At 45.5% G+C, this 6382-nt stretch overlaps 1 pseudogene; it reads left to right on the top strand.

Annotated features, from left to right (window-relative positions):
* The first annotated feature begins 1611 nt into the window (after window positions 1-1611).
* LOC135566296 (E3 ubiquitin-protein ligase MARCHF4-like) lies at window positions 1612-2984 on the top strand (annotated as a pseudogene).
* The last annotated feature ends 3398 nt before the right edge of the window (window positions 2985-6382 follow it).

Here is a 6382-nt window from a genome sequence, read left to right as displayed (position 1 = left end):
GGTAATGCTGATGATAAAATACGCTTTTTTAATGAGTGTCACACACTAACGTGTCATCTCACTCACTCTCTCTCACTTTTCTCTCACTGAGCTGATAAATCTCTCACTCTCTCTGAGAGGATTATAAATGACAAGTTCACGGTAGAACGCACTGATGAGAATCACACCGCTCACACACACAAACTTTCACATAACAAGATAAGAGCGTTAAGATTCATTTCCTGAGGAGGTCTCTGTTCAAACAGATTACATGAGCGTTGGGAGGTAAGAAAGCAGAAACCACAGCCCTGCCCATCTGTCTGGAGGAAACACGCTGTAGAATCCACACTGTGACAGATACAGAGTCAGTGGGGACATGTAGGTGCAGAACTGAAGGGCGCGTTACTGGTAACTCTAGAGACAAGGCTTCAGATCGACCGTTCTCCAGAACTGAAGGGCTGCTTACTGGTAACTCTAGGAGACAAGGCTTCAGATCGACCACCATTCTCCAGAGCTGTGGTGCACAGGACATGTAGGTGCAGAACTGGAAGGGCACGTTACTGGTAACTCTAGAGACAAGGCTTCAGATCGACCCCTGCCTCCAGAACTGAAGGGCTGCGTTACTTGTACTCTAGAGACAAGGCTTCAGACTCGACCGTTCTCCAGAGCTGTGGTACAGGACATGTAGGTGCAGAACTGAAGGGCACGTTACTGGTAACTGTAGAGACAAGGCTCCAGATCGAATCGTTCTCCAGAACTGAAGGGCACGTTACTGGTAACTCTAGAGACAAAGGCTTCAGATCGACCGTTTCTCCAGAGCTGTGGGTGCACAGGACATGTAGGTGCAGAACTGAAGGGCGCGTTATTGGTAACTGTAGAGACAAGGCTCCAGATCGACCGTTTCTCCAGAGCTGTGGTGCACAGGACATGTAGGTGCAGAACTGAAGGGCGCGTTATTGCACTGTAGAGACAAGGCTCCAGATCGACTGTTCTCCAGAGCTGTGGTGCACAGGGACATGGCTCATTCTCATTTAGCCAGAGCAGGGAGTAGTGCACAAAGTGATGCACTATGGCAGAGAATATGGTGCCAGATTAACCCTGTGGCAGCGCCAAATTATGTATATAAACCCTGACTGCTGATGCTATGTATTGGCCAATGAGAGCTTCTGAGCCATGTGTCGGCCATATTGGTGCTCCCCAGTAGGAACAGTCCATAAGAATGAATGGAATTCTACAGTATTTCAATGAATGTTCAAGGACAAAATGACATGTATAGAAGTATTTTTTGTTTTAGTGTGGACAGTAACGTTAGTAATGTAACAAATATATACTTTAAGGAAAATGTTTTTACATATGTTTATCTCACATAATATCATTTAAAGTCTGCATTAAGGCTGTAGTAGAATAAACATGGCTAAAAACTAATGTAGACATTAATACATGCATTTCTTTAGCTTCAAAATATTTTTGACACCGGTGTCGGAGTGTCAAGATGAGGGCTGATGGCTTTCCATACAGCGCCCCCTATCAGTCATACAGCGTATATGTAAATCATTGGTCAGCACCCTGGCCAACACTCAGCTGGCTCACTGTAAGACAAAACCAATAGCAGCATTTCCTTGTGTCCCACAGGGGAGCTGCTGAGCCTGTGTCGCTGCAGTGGGTCTGTCCGCTGCACCCATGAGCCCTGCCCTCATCAAGTGGATCAGTGAGAGGGGCTCCTGGAGCTGTGAGCTCTGCTACAAGGTACCACGTGGTAGCCATCAGCACCAATAACCCACCCAGGTAGGTACAGCTGTGATGGGACCGCCAGCTCTTAGACTTGAGTCAGGGGGAGGGTTTTAGGGAGAAGAGAGAGCTCTAATTGGGTGTATATCACACAGCACTGCAGGAGAGAGAGGGTTATTACTAGTGTATAGTGTGTATGAATAGTATGGGATGATGATGTACTCTCTTCCTCCCTCCCTCCTCCCTCCTTCTCTCCCTCCTTCTCTCCTCTCCTCTCCTTCCCTCTCCCTCCCCAGTGGCAGGCTATCTCTCTGACAGTGATAGAGAAGGTCCAGATAGCAGCGGCCGTGCTGGGCAGCCTGTTCCTCATGTCCTCCATCTCCTGGCTGGTGTGGTCCTCCCTCAGCCCTTCGCCAAGTGGCAGCCAGGACCTGCTCTTCCAGATCTGCTACGCCATGTACGGATTCAGGGACCTCGTCTCATCGGTGAGGCCGGGCACACAGAGAACTCCTCCTCCTCCTCCTCCTCCTCCTCTTCCTTGGTTGATTTATTGGGGGAAAAAGATACACAACCCAGGGGATTCTATTTGTTTGTAACGTGGTCCTCTATGGAATACACTCCTCCCCTCCTCCTTCATTCCCTCTTCTCCAATCAGGACACTTGAGGTGGGACATATGACTCCCCAGACAGAGCTCTGGGAGGACTCACTGTGTCATTAACAAACACTACCAACATGTTGGATTCAGGATGTATTCATGTGTAACTGACAACCTCCCCCTTCTTCTCTCTCGTCGCGCTGATCGTCCATGAAGGCCCTCAGTGTTCAGGGATCTTTAACCGCTGGCAGGCAGAACCAGCAGTGGAAGGTGCTGAACTACGACAAGATCAAAGACACTGAGGACCACCAGAGATCCAGGCTGACGCCCAGGCACCTGGCCCTGCCCAACCCCAGGACGAGTGCTCCTCCCGGGGCAGAGCCGGGGGATGACATGGTCTCCCCCTCCACCTCCTCCCTCATGGCCGCGGTGGCCGCCTCCGCGCCTGGCTACAATGTGGCCGCAACCGCCAGCCTGACGACGGTGACGACGCAGGACTCAATGTCGGAGCAGGGGCCACCATCCCTGCCAGACCACCACTGGGGCATAACATCCTCCACCTGCTCACCCAGCACCTCTGGACAACGCAGCAGGAGCCCCGCCCCCACTTCAAGTCCATCTCAGCCTCCGCAGCCCAGCAACAGCAGCCGGGAGCTGGTCATGAGAGTCACTACGGTCTGAGGCTTTCCAACTGAGGCCTAACTTTGTTATGTTACAACAACGAGAGAGAGACCCGACATAAGAGAGAGAGGGGTGTGTGGCCCTCGTTTAGGGAGTTTGAATGAGGACTGGGAGACGTTGCTGTTGCTTCACAGAGATTTACATGAAGTTACCTAATGCTGCCTGGGACAGAAAGATGAAGGAGCGAGGGGGAGAGTGTGGGGTGGGGGGGTAGAGGGTGTGGGTGAGGGGAGAGGTGGGTGAGGGGAGAGGGGGTGAGGGAGAGTGGGTGAGGGTTATAGAGTGTGGTGAGGGTTAGAGTGTGGGTGAGGGTTAGAGTGTGGGTGAGGGTTAGAGTGGGGTGAGGGGGAGAGTGGGGTGAGGGGGAGAGTGGTGAGGGGGAGAGTGTGGGTGAGCTATAGGAGGTGGGTGAGGGATAGAGTGTGGGTGAGGGATAGAGTGTGGGTGAGGGTTGAAGTGTGGGTGAGGGTTAGAGTGTGGGTGAGGGTTAGAGTGTGGGTGAGGGTAGAGTGTGGGTGAGGGGAGAGTGTGGGTGAGGGATAGAGTGTGGGTGAGGGGTAGAGTGTGGGTGAGGGGGAGACGATGGACAGGGGGTGAGGATGGAGAGGTGGAGGGCAAGAGAGAGGGAGAGATTTGCCAGTTTCCTGTGTTTTGACAGCCTTGATGTAATAAAAGGAGATTTCCAGATCTGTGTGTGGTGGTCTGATGTAGCAGGAAGGATGTGTGAGGCAGAGCCATTTCTCTCTCTATATATATATAGGACTCTGCTTAGAGGGAGCTGTGATAGATGGCACTGATCTGATGTGATCTACTACGTAGCCTGGAGCAACACTCCTGTCAGGAAGCTGCAGTCCTCACAGTCGGGATAAATAGACCTTTCTAATTACTATGATGACAGACAGGAGCACAGTTCAGAACAGTGACAGTCCATAACACTAATACCTTCTTACATTAGCTGTTCACAATGACAATTCAGTCTGCATCCCAAATGGCACCCTATTCCCTACATAGTGCACTACTTTGGACCAGAACCTGATGGGCCCTGGTCAAAACTAGTGGACTGCACAGGGAACAGGTTGCTATTTGGGATGCAGGCAAGTTTCAATACAAAACACAAGCCGTCTCCTTCTGAAGAGCTTGAATAGTACGCCACTGACCCGAGGTTAGTTTGGAGTAGCCTAAAGTATGTGGTAACGCTTTAACAGCTGAATTATTCATATTGGAATAGGATTCCTTCCTGTCAACTCTGAGACATGGCAGAGGCATAACAGACAGCTTTACATCTTCCCAGAGTCATAACAGACAGCTTTACGTCTTCCCAGAGTCATTTATAAACAGCTTTACATCTTCCCAGAGTCATTTATAAACAGCTTTACGTCTTCCCAGAGTCATTTATAAACATCTTCCCAGAGTCATTTATAAACAGCTTTACATCTTCCCAGAGTCATTTATAAACAGCTTTACATCTTCCCAGAGTCATTTATAAACATCTTCCCAGAGTCATTTATAAACATCTTCCCAGAGTCATTTATAAACAGCTTTACATCTTCCCAGAGTCATTTATAAACATCTTCCCAGAGTCATTTATAAACAGCTTTACATCTTCCCAGAGTCATTTATAAACAGCTTTACATCTTCCCAGAGTCATTTATAAACATCTTCCCAGTCATTTATAAACATCTTCCCAGAGTCATTTATAAACAGCTTTACATCTTCCCAGAGTCATTTATAAACATCTTCCCAGAGTCATTTATAAACATCTTCCCAGAGTCATTTATAAACAGCTTTACATCTTCCCAGAGTCATTTATAAACATCTTCCCAGAGTCATTTATAAACAGCTTTGTCTTCCCAGAGTCATTTATATACAGCTTTACATCTTCCCAGAGTCATTTATAAACATCTTCCCAGAGTCATTTATAAACATCTTCCCAGAGTCATTTATAAACATCTTCCCAGAGTCATTTATAAACATCTTCCCAGAGTCATTTATAAACATCTTCCCAGAGTCATTTATAAACATCTTCCCAGAGTCATTTATAAACAGCTTTACATCTTCCCAGAGTCATTTATAAACAGCTTTGTCTTCCCAGAGTCATTTATATACAGCTTTACATCTTCCCAGAGTCATTTATAAACAGCTTTGTCTTCCCAGAGTCATTTATATACAGCTTTACATCTTCCCAGAGTCATTTATAAACATCTTCCCAGAGTCATTTATAAACAGCTTTACATCTTCCCAGAGTCATTTATAAACAGCTTTACGTCTTCCCAGAGTCATTTATAAACATCTTCCCAGAGTCATTTATAAACATCTTCCCAGAGTCATTTATAAACAGCTTTACATCTTCCCAGAGTCATTTATAAACATCTTCCCAGAGTCATTTATAAACATCTTCCCAGAGTCATTTATAAACATCTTCCCAGAGTCATTTATAAACATCTTCCCAGAGTCATTTATAAACATCTTCCCAGAGTCATTTATAAACATCTTCCCAGAGTCATTTATAAACATCTTCCCAGAGTCATTTATAAACATCTTCCCAGAGTCATTTATAAAACAGCTTTACATCTTCCCAGAGTCATTTATAAACAGCTTTACGTCTTCCCAGAGTCATTTATAAACAGCTTTACGTCTTCCCAGAGTCATTTATAAAACAGCTTTACATCTTCCCAGAGTCATTTATAAACATCTTCCCAGAGTCATTTATAAACATCTTCCCAGAGTCATTTATAAACAGCTTTACATCTTCCCAGAGTCATTTATAAACAGCTTTACGTCTTCCCAGAGTCATTTATAAACAGCTTTACGTCTTCCCAGAGTCATTTATAAACAGCTTTACGTCTTCCCAGAGTCATTTATAAACATCTTTACATCTTCCCAGAGTCATTTATATACAGCTTTACATCTTCCCAGAGTCATAACAGACAGCTTTACGTCTTCCCAGAGTCATTTATAAACATCTTCCCAGAGTCATTTATAAAACATCTTTACATCTTCCCAGAGTCATTTATAAACATCTTCCCAGAGTCATTTATAAAACATCTTTACGTCTTCCCAGAGTCATTTATAAACATCTTCCCAGAGTCATTTATATACAGCTTTACATCTTCCCAGAGTCATAACAGACAGCTTTACGTCTTCCCAGAGTCATTTATAAACATCTTCCCAGAGTCATTTATAAAACATCTTTACATCTTCCCAGAGTCATTTATATACAGCTTTACATCTTCCCAGAGTCATTTATAAAACAGCTTTACATCTTCCCAGAGTCATTTATATACAGCTTTACATCTTCCCAGAGTCATTTATAAAACATCTTTACATCTTCCCAGAGTCATTTATAAAACATCTTTACATCTTCCCAGAGTCATTTATATACAGCTTTACATCTTCCC

The sequence above is a fragment of the Oncorhynchus nerka genome, unplaced genomic scaffold, assembly GCF_034236695.1.
Source record: "Oncorhynchus nerka isolate Pitt River unplaced genomic scaffold, Oner_Uvic_2.0 unplaced_scaffold_6085, whole genome shotgun sequence".
Classification (NCBI taxonomy): domain Eukaryota; kingdom Metazoa; phylum Chordata; class Actinopteri; order Salmoniformes; family Salmonidae; genus Oncorhynchus; species Oncorhynchus nerka.
The sequence above is the reverse complement of the archived record's forward strand: the minus strand, read 5'-3'. Positions and strand labels throughout refer to the sequence as shown.